An 18,894-nucleotide genomic window follows, 5' to 3' on the forward strand; every position below is an offset into this window, starting at 1 on the left:
CAGAGGGCGAGGACGTCTTCTATGCACGAAATGTACAAGTGCTGTGCTGCTGTGCTGCTCGCCCGAGTGCTGAACACGCTCAGCAAGCTTCTTGGCGATATCGGTGCGGACAGACGAGTTCGCGAAAATATAGCGTAGGTGGTGTTTCAAGGTGCTTCAGTTGAATAAATCGAACTCATGATTGTAAAACCATGTTTTCGCAACGCCGGTTAGGTAGAAGGCGACGTGAGCAAGTTTTTCTGATTCGTTCCAATGGTTAAAGTCACTCACGCGCTCATATAGCTCCAACCAGTCTTCAACGTTGTCACCTGGAAGCCCAGCAAACACCGGTGGGTCCTTATGAGGGGTGGTGACTGTCCAAGAAGGGGTTCCCGCGGGAGCAGGCAAGGTGGATGTCGTGGTATTGGTCTGCTCGTCTTGCGACATGATTGAGTGCAGTTGGTAGAGGCGGCGACCCGAGCGGAGCTCCAGGGATGTAGCTTAGGTGAATCTGGAAAGAGACCGGGAGCGAGAGGACGAAGGAACCGGACCACCACTCCACCACTTGTGAGACGAGGTTTAGGCATAGAGTTTCTCACTAGATTACCTAGACGGAAATCTGGCGCTGCTGCGCTGTGGTATGCATGGGAATGGCGGTATATTGTGACTTCGGATCGGCATCGTCCTCGGAGAGACAGGACACCTTGAAGATGCGCTTGGCAAGCACCGTTCCGTCTGTCACAATGATCCATTTTCTACTAAAACTGCGCGTCAAAAGCTGTTTTAGCTTTATTAATACGCAAAAACAGGTTTTGTTTAACTGTGAGAACTTGTTGTTGCGTGTACGATTATATGTTACGTAAAAAGTATCAGCGGGTTGCTAAAGTTGGAGGACAGACGACAAGGTTCGCGCTCGCTATGAAACAGTTTGTCGCCTGTTCTTGCTTTTCTTCGCTTGGTCATGCATTGTAGGTGAGTAAAGATGTAATATGCGTGAATGGAAACTTTTATGAAGATTTTACTTTGAGAACGCGTTATTTGTGTAGCCAAATCCACGTTTTAGACGAAGCCTCTTACAACACCAGCTAACACAAGCCTCGCAGACACATATACCGTCATTCCCATGACGGCACGGTGCCCCCTTAGGGAATTCACATAGGGTGGCGCCAGATTACCCTCTAAGTGTTATAGTGAGAAACTCTATGGGTTTAGGCAGCCAGCCTCATCTTTATTCTCTTGAGTGAGAGCCCCACCACCAGGCCCCAAAACGGTGGTGATGAGTACGTAAAGATGTAAAGGTGAGAATATGAAGCGTATGAATAACGCTCACACTATATATATATGTACACTGTCGCGAGAGGAAAAGGCAATGGGTCAGTTCCAATCTAATGGTCGTTTAGTGATCCTTTCTCCAGCACCTCCCACACACTTCGTCCTCGGCTTCCAGTGTTACTGGCGCATGGCATTACCCTTCCCTACAAGAAAAGCACACTTCGTCTCGGTGAGGGTATACGAAAGTCAAGCAAAAAACAAGTTGTGGACGGAGCAAATACCACCGGGTCAAAACAAAAGAAATGACAAAGACAACGGCCGTGAGAACAGTGACCGCACCACAATGTTTGTGAATGGGAGTCAGCGCGAGTGGTAGGGCTTCATCCTGGTGACATGAACAATGTCAGAGGAACGTAGTCCACGAGAGTGGTGCGATGTTTCAGCTCGGACAACTTCCAAGATGAAGCACTTAATTGGGCGATACAAAACTATGTAAGGTCCAAAGTAACGGCCCAATCATTTTTCTTAGCGGCCTCGTGGATGTATAGGGGCGCAAACCCATACGAGATCTCTCGAGTTGTATGCTACGTCTCGGTGGAGTATGTTGTATCGAAGAGCGTCTTGACTCTGTCTTGTCGACATAGCATTCGTTGCCGTTCAAGGTACCATGCTTCTTCGGCACGATGAACAAAAGCGTCTGTATCTATTGTCGTCGTATCGCATGAAGCTGGTAGGAGCATCACATCGAACATAATGGTGACGCCACGCCCGTACATCACACGAAAAGGAGGAAACCTGGTGGTTTCTTCAGGCGCAGTGTTATACGCAAATGACACATAAGGGAGCAGTTCGTCCCAACTTTTATCATCCCTGGCGACATACCTGGCAAGCACATCTGCAATCGTTTTGTTAAGACGCTGCGTTAACCCGTTTGTCTGCTGGCGATACGCAGTTGCCGTACGGTGCGTTCTTCCACTCCGCAGTAGAATACCTTGGACCAATACACAGACACGCACACACAGATGTGCGTTATCTTTCAAGCTCTCCTATTCATTTCTTCCACGTGAGCGGCTTCCCACGTACCTATCACTTTATTTTCACTCTGGCACCCGTAATGCGAACGCATTAAAAGCTGAAAGATGTAATCATTTGTGTTTTCCAAAGAAAAGCCTAGAAAAGTGCTGACAGGAGCGGTACATCACGTATGCCACTTGTTAAGACGCCTGCTGCGAATGATGGCATGCGATTACTGCCGGTTGTGTCTGCAATACTTGGTCAGAGGCCCGGCAACCAACCATACAGTTTGAGTAAACGAATAGAGGCCCCACTTGCGCAGTGTTTCACGTGGGTTTCTTGCCGCGGTAGCCCTTTGTTGCATTCTTTTCTGTATGCTTCTTTTTTGGCCATCATTTCCACGACCGGTATTGTCGCCTTTCAGGTTTCTGATCTTGGGTTGTTGTCGTTTTCATGTGTTGTTGGTTTCTTTTGTGTTGCTCACGTTTACGTGTTATTCATTTCATTTGTGTTGCTCACTTTCAGCTTTTTTTTAATTTCCACGTGTATGCGGCCGTTTTCCGAGAAGATTCTCCTATCTTACGTTTTTAATCTTCCGAGAAGATTCCGCCATCTTGAACTTTTTTGTTGGTCTTTACTTCCTCCTGGTTACGATTGGTTGTCGAGTTACAAGCGCCGTCTTCTATAAAAGTCATAGTGTTTCTCGATAAAGATTCAGTGAAGCACCACCCTGTGTTGCCTCCTTCCGTCCCGTGACTGTAGCGGTTTTATTCACGACGTAACAATGCCATTGGCAGGGTTCAAGATCACCGGAGTCTCAGAGAAAAGCGAAAGTAGGTCATGCATCACGCGGGCCCGCAGGAGTGCAAAGAGGGTGTCGTGGAAGAAACGCGCAGCATTGCGATGTTTCTTCGGAGCACCGTAAAACATGCCGCATTCTGCATTTCCACACGGCACCACTCCACTATTGGACTAGGGTAAGCTCTTTGACAGTCCGCGACGCATTTCAAGCAAATTTAGGCTTACAGCACAAAAGCGAGGCTAGTGACGCAGTTAGCGAAATACAGCTCGGCCGTTCTGGCGCAGTTGAGTTAATGACTCGTACTGGAAAATGTTTGCGACGCTTTCTGTGAGCCCCAACATTATTGTAACTTATTTCGGTAGTTCTTGGGCACGCTTGCCGCATCCGGCTACGTGACGCAGTTAGCGAAACGTAGCTCGACCGTGGTGACGGTTTCGCGTGTACTGAATTTTACTGGGAAAGTTCGTGACGCTTTGCCTGACCCCCAACATGATTGTATTTCGCTACTTTTTGGGATACTTCTGAGGGACGCACGCCACGCCTGGCGTTGTGCCGCAATTAGCGAAAAGCAGCTCGGCTGTGTGCCGCAGTTTAGCGTTTGCTGAATCTTACTAGGGCAAGTTCGTGACGCACTCCCTGACTCCCAAATTATTGTCACTAATTTCGTAACTTTCTGGGATACTTTTGAGGCATGTTCGCCGCCCCTGGGGTTGTGAAGCAGTTAGCAAAAAAGCAAGCCGGCTGTGGTGACAGTTTGCCGTGTACTGAATTTTAGTGGGACAAGTTTGTGACGCTTTTTATGGCCCTGCAACAACATATACCTCATTTCGGTACTCACGCTTGTCGAAAACGCGAGAAGAGATTTCCAAGCGTGATAACACGGAAGTTTGTATCTTGCGCTGGCAGAACACCTAAAAGATAACGCCGAGGAGCTCAAAAACGAAGAACTTGACAATTATGTCTTCTGAGTGACTGAAAACCGGCTTTGCACCCACGAATTTGTCTCGAATGCGAGTAGAAGGCACTCTGCGAGCCTGTAACATAGTCTGGCTGAGAGCCTATGCTGTGGCCACCTCTGTGTACTTGGCGTACCATCGTGTCGACTGAGGCCAAGTTGTTTTGGAAATGCCAGTTAAATTGCAGGAAATAATCCCCGGGAAGGGAGGGAAGCTTGAAAACCGGATGTTTTCTTCATATTTTATGTAATTGTTCGGTAGAAGTCTATTTGCAACGAAATTTATGTGAATGTGTATTTCTCTGTAATGCCGCTCATTCAGCATGTACGCACCTTTCGCCTCTACACGCAGTATTCCTGTAAGGTCTACATACGAAGATTATACATGCTTGTAATTTACTTTTTTTCCAGCTGATAGCATACGGCAACGACTGCTGCTTACCTGGTGCCACAGCTTTGGATGAATGCACAAAAAGCCCCGGAACCAGCATTTATATAGCGCAAAATAAACATTTCAGCATTTTAAAAGACGTCTTGCGTTTACTTTATGAAATCACTCGTGGCACAGATTCGGTGGAGGCTTGTAAAGATCGTCGGCAATCAGTTTTTCATTAATAAAACGCTTCCACGCCAAGGCCGCGCATGGTTCAGCAGTAGAAGCGAAAAAGAAATTATTACCGCGCCGATCAGCGGAGCCAGCGTGGCGTGTACCAGCTGGCGTTCAATACGCGCGCGCCCAACACCTAAACCGGATGGAGTTAATCCCATCCGCTTGGTGCGCTACACTCAATTCGGCCGCGGGGCTCTATGGCAGAGTCCGCTCTTGTTCAATTTCTCCCTGCCACAAAGACGGAGCAATACCCAAACAAGTTGAGTAGCATGGCTTCTACACATTCTGGTTCGCCTGCACTCGGTGCGATGAGCGCAAATATTTTTATCTTGGGGCTTTTCATCGCAACAAGAAGCATGCACTTGATGTAGAGACGATGGAGAGGTTGCTGCTTGATTCCTGCACCCCTCCAGCTAACTATGATTATGGAGCCACATTGAAAAAAAGCCTGAAGTTCTAACCTCACTAGGTAGATTGTTACCCCTGGCTTCTCTATTCAGAGAACCTTCAAGGGATGTTAGGCAAATAGCGCGTAGTCTTCACAGGCGAGTGTACAGGAAAAGGGTAGCACCAGCGCTTGGGCTGCTTTGTAACTGAGGCGTTTACCAGTTACAAGAAAGCCACGTCTTCAAGAGCCACGCATCCAGCAGTTACCAAGTCATGTCAACAACGCTATCTGAGAACTTTCCAGCAGTCCGGTCCGACACATAGCACGACATCTTAACAGAATTTGATCACAGCCTTCAAAAGCAGGCGGAAGAAAACCGCAAGAAACTGCTGCCAATAATAGAAACAATCATTTTCTGTGGCGGGCAATAAGTGCCGCGTCGTAGCACACACACACGACTCTGGTGCTATAAATATGTCTCAAGTGCTGCCATTGACAGACGACGAAAATTTCGGCGAACAATTTAAGATGATGGCCAAATGTGAAGATGCCACATTGAGAGCTCATACTGAAACATCTCCAGCGAATATCCTGTACATGAGGCCAAAAATTCAAGATGAGTTGATCACCCTCTGTGGTAAAATCGTAGAAAGATGGCTGACAACGTCAACTCAGGTTCATATTTTTCAGTTCTAGCTGACGAGGCCTCTGACATATCCCGCACTGCCTACATTTCCCTATGTGTCAAGTACGTCGAACACGAGGCTTTGTAGTTACCCGTACTTAAAGATTTTGTAGATTTCGTTCCCATATACGATCTCATTGGAAAAGCGTTCGCGAGCACAATATAGAACAGCCTATATAGGGGCTTTGGCCAGCTGCACCTACTTCGCGGGTAAGCACACGTCGGTGCGCCGTATATGAGCGGACACCTAAACGGCGTTCAACCATTCATTCGTCAAATCGTGCCCAAAGTGCTGTGCGTGCATTGTAGTGCCCACTCGTCAAACCTTGATCTGCTTCCCGCATTCGAACTCGCCAGCATTCAAAACTGTGTCCGCAACATGTGCGTTTGTGGGGGCTTCGCCACAGAGGGCGTACCAGCTGCAAGACAAACTTGAAAACTTGCACAAGAAAGAAAATTAGCTCTTTTGCTAGACAAGGTGGGTGGGGAGTCATTTCAACGTTTTCTTGAGCTGTACACACCCCTTGTCCAATTTTTCGAATGTTTGGAAGGAGGGCATGTCATCTGATACTTCATCAAAGGCTTCTCAACTGCTTAGCGCCGTAACGAAGCCAGAGTTTGTCGTTTCGCTTTAGATCTACAGTGACCTCTTCGCTTTACCACTTTTCTGCAAAAAGTTGACTGACGTGTCTGAAGCCTGCGATTACGTAAAGAATGTTATAGACGTTCTTTCCGGAAAAAGGGACGGGTGCCGAAACATAATTCAAGATTTTCCAGAAGTCGTCGTCTGCTGCAAATCACAAATGCTGAGATGGCCTTACCGCGCATCACCGGGAGGTAGACGCAAAGAAACAACGTATACCTTCTCTACTCCCGAAGAACACTACCGGAGGAATATGTATTTGCCTTTGCTGGAGTATATCGAAGATCAATTAAGAGACCGGTTCGATGCCCAACTGAAGGTTGTGGTGAGGCTTAACACGCTGCTGCCGAACTTGTGCGCATCGGCTAGCCTTTCTGCTATTGCTGACGCAGTGAAGTTTTATCTTGGAGACATTCCTTCGCCTGATGCCATCGAAGCAGAACTGACGCTGAGAATGAGCATATGCTGCCAAATCAAAGAAAAGGATCGCCCAGCTTGCACTTTGCAGGCCTTAGGGATGTGTAACCGCAATCTCTTTTACTAACATACACAACCTGCTTTCTATCCTGGCGACACTATCCGTGTCGACGTCGACCCCGGAACGGACTTTCTCGACACTGAGAAGGCTGAAGAGCTACCTCCGGACAAGACAAGTTCACCGGACTAGCACTGTTCAGCGTCCATCAATAAATTCAAGTGACCCCGGAACAGGTCATCAGAGGCTTTCGCAAGTTCATCAGGAGGAAGAACTTCCTAGTTTAAACTGCTGTCAATGTTTCAAGACTTCATTACAAGCTAGCCCCACCTAGCACAAGCTGCAACCCTTCTATGGTATCCGCGATTGCGAGGAAACTTCTCAGCAAGCTGAATGTGCGAACGGTAACAAAAAGACCTGAACATCGGGCTACTCGTTTGTATGATTTAAGCATTCATACCTTTCTTGTATCGCGGCTACATTGCGTTATGTCAGGAGCCGTCGGTAAACAAGGATAGGTACCTCCTCAAAAACAAACAGAACCTTGCGAAACACTTAACATCTGCACAAATAATGGATCTGCACGTCCAACAAAGTGCGAACAAAATGTAATTAGATATACCATCACCATTTGCGATGAGTGCATGCATTCATCTACACAAAAATTGCAACTAGCGTTCCGAACTGCAACGAAAAGCAAATTTCGCTGACTGCAAAAAGGTATTTTGTTCACAGCTTCCAGTATATACCGTAAAATGCTGAGCAAGGCACTGCCTTCAAGGAAATCAAATTTACCTGGAAAGTGCGTGTGTGAAGGGTGGGAGGGGGAGCGCTATCCCAGAATGGCACCAAAATTCAATATGACGACGACGAAATTTTCGGCAAGGAAAAAATGCAGTGCGCATGGATTTACAACTTTAACATGATCTTCATTAGGCCAAACATTTGTTAGTGCTGTTCATAACCCTTAAAACAAGTCGAGCTCGGCTGCATTACATGGCTACCGACAGCGAACTGCGGCTTGGCCATGTTAGCATCGTAGCTGGCGGCGCCGCAAGTATCAGCCTGTGTTCTTCGTGTGAAATTATTGCAAGGAGAGGGTAAAGCGCCAACAATGGTAGCAAAACATTGCTGCTTGGGAGCGTCGGCGGTTCGTTCAGAAGCACCAGCCCCGTTTGCTACAACAGATTCTTCAAGTGGAAGGGAGAACAGAAAGTGGCACTGACAAACGTCGGGCGAGCGCGGTGATTCGCGTGAGGCAGAGAGAGCCGCTCACAAGGGGAGGGAGGAGTCACTGCCCGCACTTCTTTCTGTGTGCAATGCGGATAACGGCCACATCCGGCCAAGATCGAAGCCGTCGATCACTCTTCCATGCCGCAACCAACTTCTGCGCACACTGCACATGCGTACTCCCCTCTCTCTCAGAATTCCTTAGAGCAGGAGATAACGCTGAGCAAAGAAGGAAAGGCAATCTCTCTCGCCTTACATCTTGCCGCCGCGCACGCAGTTCGTGTTGTTCCGAGGCTGTTTGTGCCTACCAACACCAGCATGCTGTAAGACACTAGCTCACACTCAAAGATAGAGACAGAGGGGAAAAAAAAGAGCGTTCGTTGGCCCGTTTATGGGGAACCAGCGCTGGATAGGCGGCGCGTCGAAAAGAGTGCGTTGCACGCCGCCCTGGCAACGAGACGCGGCATATTCCAGCCTCCCGACCAGACGAGACACACGTGCGTGGCCTTAATATAGTTCGTATGTTTCCGTTTTCGCGCCGCTTCAAGTGGACAGTTTTCGTAAAGAAGCTAGCGCCATCAAGTGAAGAAATGACGAAAGAAGCTTTTTAAGCTTTATATATTTTCGCAGTGTGTCGCGGCGAGCATGTGTGTTTCTTTACCGGTTGCGCCTAGCTGCCTCGCAAATCTATCAGCTGCGGCTCCGGTCGTGCTGCGCTATGGTTTCGGAAGTATTAGTTGGCCTGAAGACATTCCATATTTCTCTGGCTAGACATAAAAAATTCTAATGTTACTTCGCCACAGCAGTCAATGGAGAAGAAAGCTTTATCGCATCAGCTGACTCGCGCAAGCAAAGGTTTGAGTGCTCCGTTGCTGGATCCGTAACAACGCTGGCTACGTTTAGCATTAATTACATAAATTTAGCGGATGCATCTCAGCGCCGAGTCCTCATCCGCATGCGCATTTTTAAAAACACATAGGCAGCTTAGTCGCGCGTGCGCCGGCAGTACGCGCACACAACTCGTATTACAAGGCAGCTTCCCTCCCACATTATTCTTGGCAATGAACGGATAATATTTACCTTTCGTATCTTTCGCTTGGTGCGGTGGCTTCGGAAGGGGCATGGCTGTGGTATTACGAATGAAAAATGGTTGGTACATATGCCGGATGGCGCATGCTATTGCTCATTTTGTTTCCGACGAAATGCCGACTGCAGATTCTGCTGTTTCGTACTGTCTGCCACGGCCTACCGTCTTAACTATCGAATAAACCAAGCACACACGCTAAATTCGATTTAGAAACCAGCCCGACACCGCTTGACCGGGCGACAAGACGGGAACTTACTCCGCTCGCCTGACTGCTTGGATCCAACGCCGCGTCCGTTCTTGTTCTTAGGGTTTAGATGGAAAGACGCAGAAGTATACATCCTCCCTCATCCCGACGTAGTTGTGGCACTTGTATACGCAACAGTATCGTCGGCGTCCTTTTGTTTTCCTTCAAATTTCAGGGCACGTTACGCCACTACCAGTAGCAATTTTCGTCCGCGGGAGCGGCTGCATTGTGCACGTTCTGACCGCCAGGGCGGCGCTGCAGGCGTCGCGAAAACTCCAGCGCTGGTTCCCCATGGCATATGCAATCTTCGAGCTTCTCGTGTCTTCTGTGCTATTTTTATTATGCCAGAAAGCTGTGCCGCGCTCATGATGAAACATCATGTTAAAGCGGCTGCTAAGACGCGATAGAAAACAACAATAATTATGCTGATCGAAAGTGCATGTCGGAATCAATGTGAACAGCACCTTTAGTGAAGCGCTCAATTAAAGGCCTAAAATAAATGCGATGCGTACAATTGTGTGCACTTTCACTCTATGCAGCGCGCAGAGTATTGCAATGTTTATCCTCCGTAGAGGGCACCATATTATATTTATGCACAACACCGTTGGCAAGTTGGAATGCAAGCACCGTTGGAATACAAGCACCAAATCGGGCGGATGCAGAGTGTGAGGCTGCTGCGCAGTGATGTCACGAGGGCGAAGGCAATGTATCATGCTTGACGAGGGAAGAGTGCTGATTTGAAGTAGTAGCTTAGCGCAAATAAAACCACGGACACAAGGAAGACAGACAAGGACAAGCGCTAGGACAATATGGACGACCAACTAACCCAACCCAATATGGACGACCAACCAGCCCAACAGTCAACTCTTCTAGAGTGCTGATGACAGGCGAACGAACCGAGATACATGCCACACATCTAGCTAGATTAACTATTGTGTTCAATGAAATCCGAAAGAAAAACGAAACATCTGGATCCAGTTTGTCGCGGACCCTAAATTAAACCTTCAGCGCTAAGCAAACAGGATATAGGGAAAAGGAGAATTTGTGCACTGCTGGTTTTTGTGCGCCAGTTCATATCAAAACGAAGGATTGCCAGCGTGCCCAAATCGCACTATTATTGTAACGTAGGTTTCGTTCGTCCTTCTTACTACTTTTTGTTCGTTTTGCGCCGTTACCTTTAAAGGGACTCTAAAGAGGAGCATTTAGGTTGAAGGAATACTTGAAGACTTCTTTATTTGATTGCCATATACCCAGTAATCACGCTAGCCAGCCTCATTTACTCGAGGCAACAACAAAAAAATAATCTATTACCGTTTACTGCAACCAGTTCGAAGCACGTGACAAATGCAGTGCACTTTGAAACTGGTGAAAAAAAGAGTTCAGGAAACCTACACATGGTCCATCTAAAAAGGTCGCGAAGCTGGGAACGAAAGGCGTGCTAAAATCTATTGCCAGAGGTGTCAGTTAGTGGTGCACATAGAGTTACTATACTGACTCTAGAGGACAAGCTACCCATAAGGCACATGCATTGAAATCGGGAACCGCAAGAGCGCCGCCATGTTGCTACGCGCTGAGGCTGCCAGCTCCTGAGACACTTGCTAGACTTGGTGACAAGTAGTCAGTTTTAATCTGGCAACCGTGACAGCGTAGCAGCATGGCATCTCGCTTGTAGGGTGATGTGGTGTGCGTGCAGCTGTGTGTTTGGGCTTTACAAGTTGGTTCTTTATTCTATGTTGCGCGATGGTGTGGGTGTGGTCGATGTTGGCCCTGCAGGTGACAGCTAGGCAACCGAAGGGTGATCCTGTTCGGTATGCGGTTTTCACTGGGCTGGATTAAGAAAAATGGGGGCCCTGGGCTAATGCGCATGCAGCCCCCCTTTCCCTATACTGACCCCCTCCCCCCTGTCGCCTGCTACGCCACTGGAAATATGCCATGTTTCATTTTAATTCCACCAAATCAAAAAGAACTAAGTGCGATCAACGGGATTATTATTATTGTTATTATTATAAGGAAAACAACAAAACTTTCTTGAAACGCGTGCTCTTGTAAACACCAACACATATGTTCACTTTGTGATTAATCTGCATTCTGTTTTCAGCAAAAGCTAGGCTTTAAGGAAAAGTGCACTCAAGACGAACAAGAACGCAGAAAAGACAACGCAGCTCAGATGTCGATCCTTCTGAAGCTATAGGCTTTGTTTGCATCACTAAGTTTAATCCCGTGAGGAGACGCATGGTTGTATCCAAAACATTCTTTATTAAAATTCAAGCATCAGACTGCAGTAATCTTTATACACGTTACTTTATAAATATGTAGTAGATATATACAATAATTAAGGCAATACAAACACCATAAAAATGCACTAGAATACAGATGAAAATTAAAGACTGTAATTACAAAAGATTATTTGAAAATATTTTGCTTAAAGGTAAGACAAGCAAGGACGACACCAAATAAACGTGGCACTATCAAAAATACAAAAAAACAGTTTTTTACAAGCACGCTAAATATCACAAGAAGAACAAACAAGAGACGAACAACGAAGATTTGCATATCTTGAATTACACTGCTCAGGGTTTCATAGGCAACTTGGAGGCTGGGAGGCGACACAACGAACTTATTGGAACTATTCATGTATAGCGCAAACAGTCCTCTTTTAAAATGGCCTCTTTCGCGCCTTCGCTTTGGCGAAATCAGATATAGTCTGTTTGAAGGATAGATCGCGGAGGAGGTCACTTTCAATGGACATGATAGCAAGCGAGTTCACATTGTCGTCAAGGAGGCTCGAACAAAGGCGACTTTTATGAGCGACAACTTGGAAAACGATCGTTCGGTCTCACAGTTTGTCACGGGTATGCCTAAGTACATTCGCAAAGCAATAGAAAGGTTCAGAAACACAACAATAAGCTTTATTTCGTGCAGCAACTTCATTATTCCCAGGGGACTCGTGTCCTGGCACACAGAGTTGTGCAGAAAGTTCGCAAACTGAACAATTTCAGCTGTAAATGCTGGCTCCAAATCATTTTTGTTGGTTTTCACCAACTTCTCAGCCTGCTGTGCCAGAAAGGCCTCGCTCCCAACTTCTGTCAGAAATTTTAAGAATCAGAGTTTTCGCAGAGTTCAGTATAGGCAGCATTTCGCACTCGCAAAGCAGAGGCTAGACTGTCAAGTACAACATTGTAGGTCTATACGATAAACTTTTTTCTACCTTGTAGCGCAATATCGCTTTTTCCGTCCGGGTGCTTACTCAAAACGATGCGTTTGTCCTCATCCTGATAACATTAGCGTGCGTGCTCTCTCTTCGAAGGTATCAAAGAGAGGTCGCAAAGAATTAACGAAGCCTTCTAGAGAGCTCAGCAGGCCTACAGCAGTTGAAATATCTAGGCCTGGTTTCTGAAGTGCTACGCTCGCTTTGTCAAAGCGCTCCAAGATTTCACTCCGAAAAATCGCCGTGAATGCAGTCTCTAGTTTTGTCATTTTCTTGGAGAGAGAGTGCGCTTCGTTCCAAGTGTCACCATTTTCTTCCTCGTTCTTTGATATAGCTTCAAGGCAACACAAGACTGCATTGAAATTTTTCAGAATGGCCTTACACCATTCAGTGCGTCTTGACCACCTGGTCTCAGAGAGACCTTTCAAAACAAGCTGATGGCCAGTTCCGCCCATGCTGTCCAAACGATACCTCCATCGCTTAGGTGAGGCAGCAAAGAATAGATACGGTCTCTGAATCACAGTGAAAATTTTGACTGCCTCAAGGCAACTGTCAACGCTACGCGCGCCAACTAAGTTCAGTGTCAACGCAACACTACACGCTCGAGAATGACCAGCACACGGGACGTAGACTGCAAATTCGTTCAGGTGTTTAATTTCAGCTTGCAGTCCTTTGTATTTTCCTGACATATTACTCGCATTATCATAAGCTTGGCCGTTACAATCATCAATTGAGATGCCATTGGTCGTCAAGAGGGACATCACGGTATCGAAAAGATACAAGCCGGTATGCAATTCAATTGGAACAACTCCAAGAAAGCGTTCGTACACTTTTCCATTTAAATAGTATCGTAAAACAACTTACAGCTGATCAATGTGAGTAGGGTCTGGAGTCGAATCAACAATTAAAGAGAAGTATTTTGCGCGTCTCACTTCGTCAACGAGACGTTCCTTGACAGCCTCTGCCATATGCTCGATAAATTCATCACAAATAGTTTTTGACAGATACGATGGGTGACCTTTTCCTTTGTTCCCGTAGCGTTTGATGTGCTCCTCTAGAAAGGGATCAAACATGGCAATGGCCACAAGCACTCCCATATATTTGCCATTTCTCGGTGAACCAAAAATCTCCTCACTGCCCCTAAACGCTAGGTTGCGCTCAGCTAGAAGCTTAATAACGACTACGCGCTTCAACACCTCTGTCCAGAAAGCGGTCTCAGTGACAAGGTGCTTAACCAGCTTCTTGTCAATTGTGCTGCTCGAGTTAGAGCAGGCGAGCCACGCTGCCACGTAGTTCCGGTGCTCGATGCTATTTTCATGTGCGCAACCCTTTTCTTCTGCTTTTTTTTCAATCAGAAATGCCATGCGTGGAGAAAACACTGGGGTTTCTTGAAATCGAAAATAGTTTACACATGAAACAGTAAACGGTACCTCTGTACTCCGAGTACATTAACCCGTGTCGCTCGTACGCCTGCCATTTACAGCCTTTCGCACGAAAAGATGAGGTGACATATAGTGCTCCTGAGTTTTGTATTGCCTTTCGGAAGACGGAAAATTTTATGCCCGATTTTAAAAATACAATGGCCTTTCTAAAGGCATACACTCCGAAAGCTGTCAGTAATATTGTCCGGCCACTTAGCAGGGTCACTTCGGAGAATCTCGCAACGTACCTCTTGCTGCGGGGGTGTCTGTACTGCTGTGTTGCCGCAACGAGAAGCCGTCTCATTCGTCCTCTCGAGGCATACTTTGTGGGTGGGAACATGATTATTTGAAGCCAAGCTAACAGGAAACAAGTGAGTTGGTTCTTGGAGTGTTGTTTCCTGGCGCTCGTCAGTAGAAAGAGGCTCATCGGGGAGGTTTGGCACTTGTTGATCAGCAGTAGTAGAAATCGCGCGTGGCGGACCGGACACCTGGAGCTCTGTTGCAGGGGCCCGGCCGAGTAGCATAGACGTTGCTGACTCAGGAACAGGACAGGGCTCGGTTAGCGTCGGTTGCTCAGAAATGTGGACGACCGAGACTGGCACCGTTTTCACAGGATTCGGACAACCAAGATGAGTCAAACCTTGCTTCTTGCCAGGAAACCGTGGTGATGGAGTTGGCAAGTCCTCCACAGAAACACAGTCGCTATTATTGTGAGTTTGACACGGACTCTGAGTAGAGCCATCATACTGCTCCGCGGAAGCTGCATTTAGTAGGTACTTTGTCATGTTTGGTAGCTTCTTTTCACGCTCTTCTCTTTCTAACTTCGCCTTTTGTTTAGACGCACAACCTTGTTGCATCCAACCGAGCATTTTCGCATGAATGGATGCTAATTGTTCACCGGGCACTTCGTCAGTCCGACGCGTCCGCAGGTGTCCAACGGTGCCCGTCCCGATGACTGCTGCACGTTGCCTAGATGGTCCGTGGCTGGCCGAGAGTCGTGCGTTCGCCGGGAGCTCATCAGCGGGCGGGCTTATGCAAGCTTAACCGGCGGCTCGGGGCTGAATCGCAGCCCGCGATCAAATTCCTCTTATAGACGCGCGCCGCGTCTGTCTGTTACTAGAACCAAAGCAGGCGTTCACATACGCATATTGTTCCTTGTACAAATTCCCTCCTTCTCCGTACAAACTCACTCCTTCTCCCGTTCCGGTCTCGTCTTCCTATTGGCTAGGAGCAATCGTCTGTCCTGGGAGGTTCTCGATTTTTCTTTCACCCCGTCGACGCCGAGCGCGAGAACGAAGGGGAGAAGGCGACTCCTAGCGCGGGCGAAGTTACGCGCCCTCCGTCGCCTCTGAGTCATCTTTTTTCACTGCTTTCTGGAAAGTTCGGCGGCCAGTCTGACCTACTTTTTCCGTCGAGCGCGCGCGAGGGTGCGCAGCCACTAGGCAGCATGGGCCCTGGAGACAGGCTTTTGTGTCGAGCTCTCCAACTTCCCTCTTCACTCTTCCACAGCCCTAGCCCGAACAGTAAACATTCCATGCCCCACGGCACGCGGACAAAAGCACCGTGTGACGTCTTCTTTCCTTTCCTGCCTAGACTCTACCATCCGCCTCATCATCACCTGCTATTGGACTCATCCTCCCCCGCCCAAATTACCATCACGGTAGAGAAAAGTCGAATGGGAGGCACTGTTGGGTACTGTAGCACATCCTTTTTATGAGAAGTACAGCGGCGAAACTATTTGAGAGGTGGAGGGTGGCGTGGTGGTGACGAGGGGCAAGGGAGATTATATCCTCCTCCCACACTACATGTTTTAGGTGTTTCCCCCTTGCTCCTCCTCTCCAGACAGCACTGGACAGGCGGACTGACAGGAAACTACGAAAACTCTATCAAACAAACGCACCTCGCTTCTTAAGAAAGAGGGCCCCGCCGGGGTGGCGGGGGATTCCTGCTTTCGCAGCTCGACAAGCCCTCCCCGAGTGATCAGGCTAAACGCATGCTGTTGTTAAATTAGGCGGGGGGCTTCGTCTGCTCGTTCGGGTTTTCTCGCTTCATACACGTCGCTCGAAGTTCCGTTGCCCATGGTTTCCTATATTAAGCAGGTTAGAATAAATGGGCCCCCTTCTCCTACTGTCCGAGGTGAGGCCCTGGGCTGCAGCCCCCTTAGCCCCCCCCCCTCTTAATCCAGCGCTGGGTTTTCAGCGGTCACGCCTGTTGCAGAAGTGTCACTCGACGAGGTTACGTGTTGGAGCTCGAAGCTGTGGTCAGGTTCCTCGGTGGCGTTCCGGAATTAATCTTCGCACGGGCGCGGTATGTTGCAGAAGCCGCTGAGCGCTTCTTTCGTTGCGGGGTGCTTTGCTCGTCGCGACGATAGATCTGGGTTTTTTTTACAAGTACTGATCCAGCTGGTAGAGCACACGTAACCGACAAACGGAAGTCCCAGGAGAGCACCTGATATTATAATAAATTAGGCGGCGCGGGAACTCCAGCGTACCCAAGTGCAGTGAGGGGATCAAGGCTCGAAGCAGAACGGTACGTAGGTTGGGGCCGCCGAGGCAGGTGTGTGCCAGGGTGTGTTCGCATAGACAGCTCCCCTGGCACGCGCAGCGGCGCCTCGCAAGGTCGAGATACCTTAAAGGCGCTTGCGCCCATGATGTTTCTTTTGCCTCGGTGCAGTGAGCGCGATTAACTAGAATAATATGGAGGGCATCCGGTGCAGTCGGGAATACGAGTCATGGCATATGTAGCTCGCGTCGCCGGGCGTATGTAGTAATATCAGAGTTAGCTGTATAAACTTTATGCCTAATACGCTTTGTTACGGTACCTTAAAGGAATGGGTCTAGAGGACAGCGTTGGTACGTTTTTCGTACCGCCTTAATCATATACCCCCCCCTACAAACACACACATCTACCCCCTTTTTTTTCTATATGTATACATACAATTCCTTCCCATGACAGATTCACCAGTTCAAGTTGTCAACTTGTCAATAACTGTCATAGGAATTACTGTAATAAACACAATTCCACGATGAGATTGTTTACTTTTATTTTTTATTGTAACAATGGAAACTACATAGAACCTTATCTTGTATATGTGAAAAAAGTATAGGTCTTTTGCACATGGTGGGTATCCCGAGCTTAATCCAGTGTGCAAAGCAGCTGCTACAACATGAAGTGCATTGAGGGCGCCCAACAAATACGTAATTAAAGGTGAAAAATATAGAGGGAAGCTTCAAAAATACGCTCTGTAGCACTGCAATACATAACATATATTGTATGTGTACATTAAATGTTCAAAAAATCAATGTATCAAAGTCCCATTTGCCTTCCAGTTTATTACAAAGTTCAAGTTTACTGAAGTTTATTATGATATGTACCGCAGGAATCTGCTGTCACACCTGCAGTCAAGGTGTGCTGGCTACCTCAGCGTAAGAAAAAAGAAAAAGAAAACACCAGTGCCACTGCTTCTTGCCTCTGACCTGCACGTGCCTCCACGGCGTCTTTGTTGGTGGAGTCTGCACAGGTGAGCTGGCGTGGTGAGGGATAGGAGTCATCCGAGAGAAAGAGTATCGTTTACACGGAGAAGTGACTGTTCACATTGCCTGTCGCTTTCCCTCAAATGTTTGCTTGGCGACTAGGGTGACACACCCGCAGTCAAGGTGGCTGTTCAAGGTGTGCTGGCTGCCTCAGTGTAAGAAAAAGAAAGAAATTGGGTGTATGTCAGCATGAAAAGAGAACACACAATGCTTTGTCCGCATCGGCTCCCGTTCTTTTTTGGGGGGGGGGGGGGAGGGGGGGAGTTTCTGACCGGATATTTTTTTTTTTTTTTTGCTTGTGTGTGCCCAACTTCATCGCCAACGGATTCGTGAAGTTGTGAGCTCCAGCTGGATACCAGACTGTTGCCAGTGAGTGGACTTTTTCAAACTTTACGGCTCTCTCACTTCGACCGCGTCGCCGGTGGACCACAAGAGTTCGTGGCAGGAAACCGCTCCCGGCCGTTTGGCCGCTCGGTGAGACCTCTTTTTATGGAATATAGAGTGCATGGGGAGGAGCTACCCTCGACGATTTTCTAGAGGATCCCGGCTGGCAATTAGCTGACCGGAGACACCACTTGACGAAATCGTCGAAAGACAGGCCCGGCAATGGAGCCAGGCCTAGCGCGGTACCCGGGCGCAACGATCGTGGCAGGACCAGAGCTGGTGTCAAGAGCCGCATTATTCGTCGAGGAAGAATGCTGCCGCTTCCCAGGGAGAACATCAAAAATTGTGACCCGCCGTGGTTGCTCAGTGGCTATGGTGTTGGGCTGCTGAGCACGAGGTCGCGGGATCGAATCCCAACCACGGCGGCTGCGTTTCGGTGGGGGCGAAATGCGAAAACACCCGTGTGCTTAGATTTAGGTGCACGGTAAAGAACCCCAGGTGGTCAAAATTTCCGGAGTCCTCCATTACGGCGTGCCTCATAATCAGAAAGTGGTTTTGGCACGTAAAACCCCAAATATTATTATTATTATCAAAAATTGTGATCAGAGTGAGGGGGGGGGGGCTGAATATATCCAGGATAGGCCCGACTGTGGTGGCTGATGCAATCAACACAGCTGCTTGCATCGAAGATTCGAAGCGTGAAGCGGATACGATCTGTCCTAACTATCAACAGAATATCGTCGTGGTCAGTACCCCCCAAGCAGGAGAACGCAACCAAATATGTTAGAATCAAGAATATATTGGTGGCGGGTCGTCTGCACGAGGTAGCGGCATACCGCACGACACCACATGCTACGTTCAAAGGTGTAATACGAGACGTTGCCCGTTGTGACGGGCCAGGTGTCGCAGCGCAAGATGTTAATGCAAGAAACCCCCTGGGCGCTGGCAACCAAGAGGATCAAGG

At 48.0% G+C, this 18,894-nt stretch overlaps 1 pseudogene; it reads left to right on the forward strand.

Moving 5' to 3' along the window:
- Positions 1–5,673: 5,673 nt before the first annotated feature.
- On the forward strand, positions 5,674–7,110 carry LOC142586091 (uncharacterized; annotated as a pseudogene).
- The last annotated feature ends 11,784 nt before the right edge of the window (positions 7,111–18,894 follow it).

This window comes from Dermacentor variabilis, chromosome 6 (genome assembly GCF_050947875.1).
Source record: "Dermacentor variabilis isolate Ectoservices chromosome 6, ASM5094787v1, whole genome shotgun sequence".
Classification (NCBI taxonomy): domain Eukaryota; kingdom Metazoa; phylum Arthropoda; class Arachnida; order Ixodida; family Ixodidae; genus Dermacentor; species Dermacentor variabilis.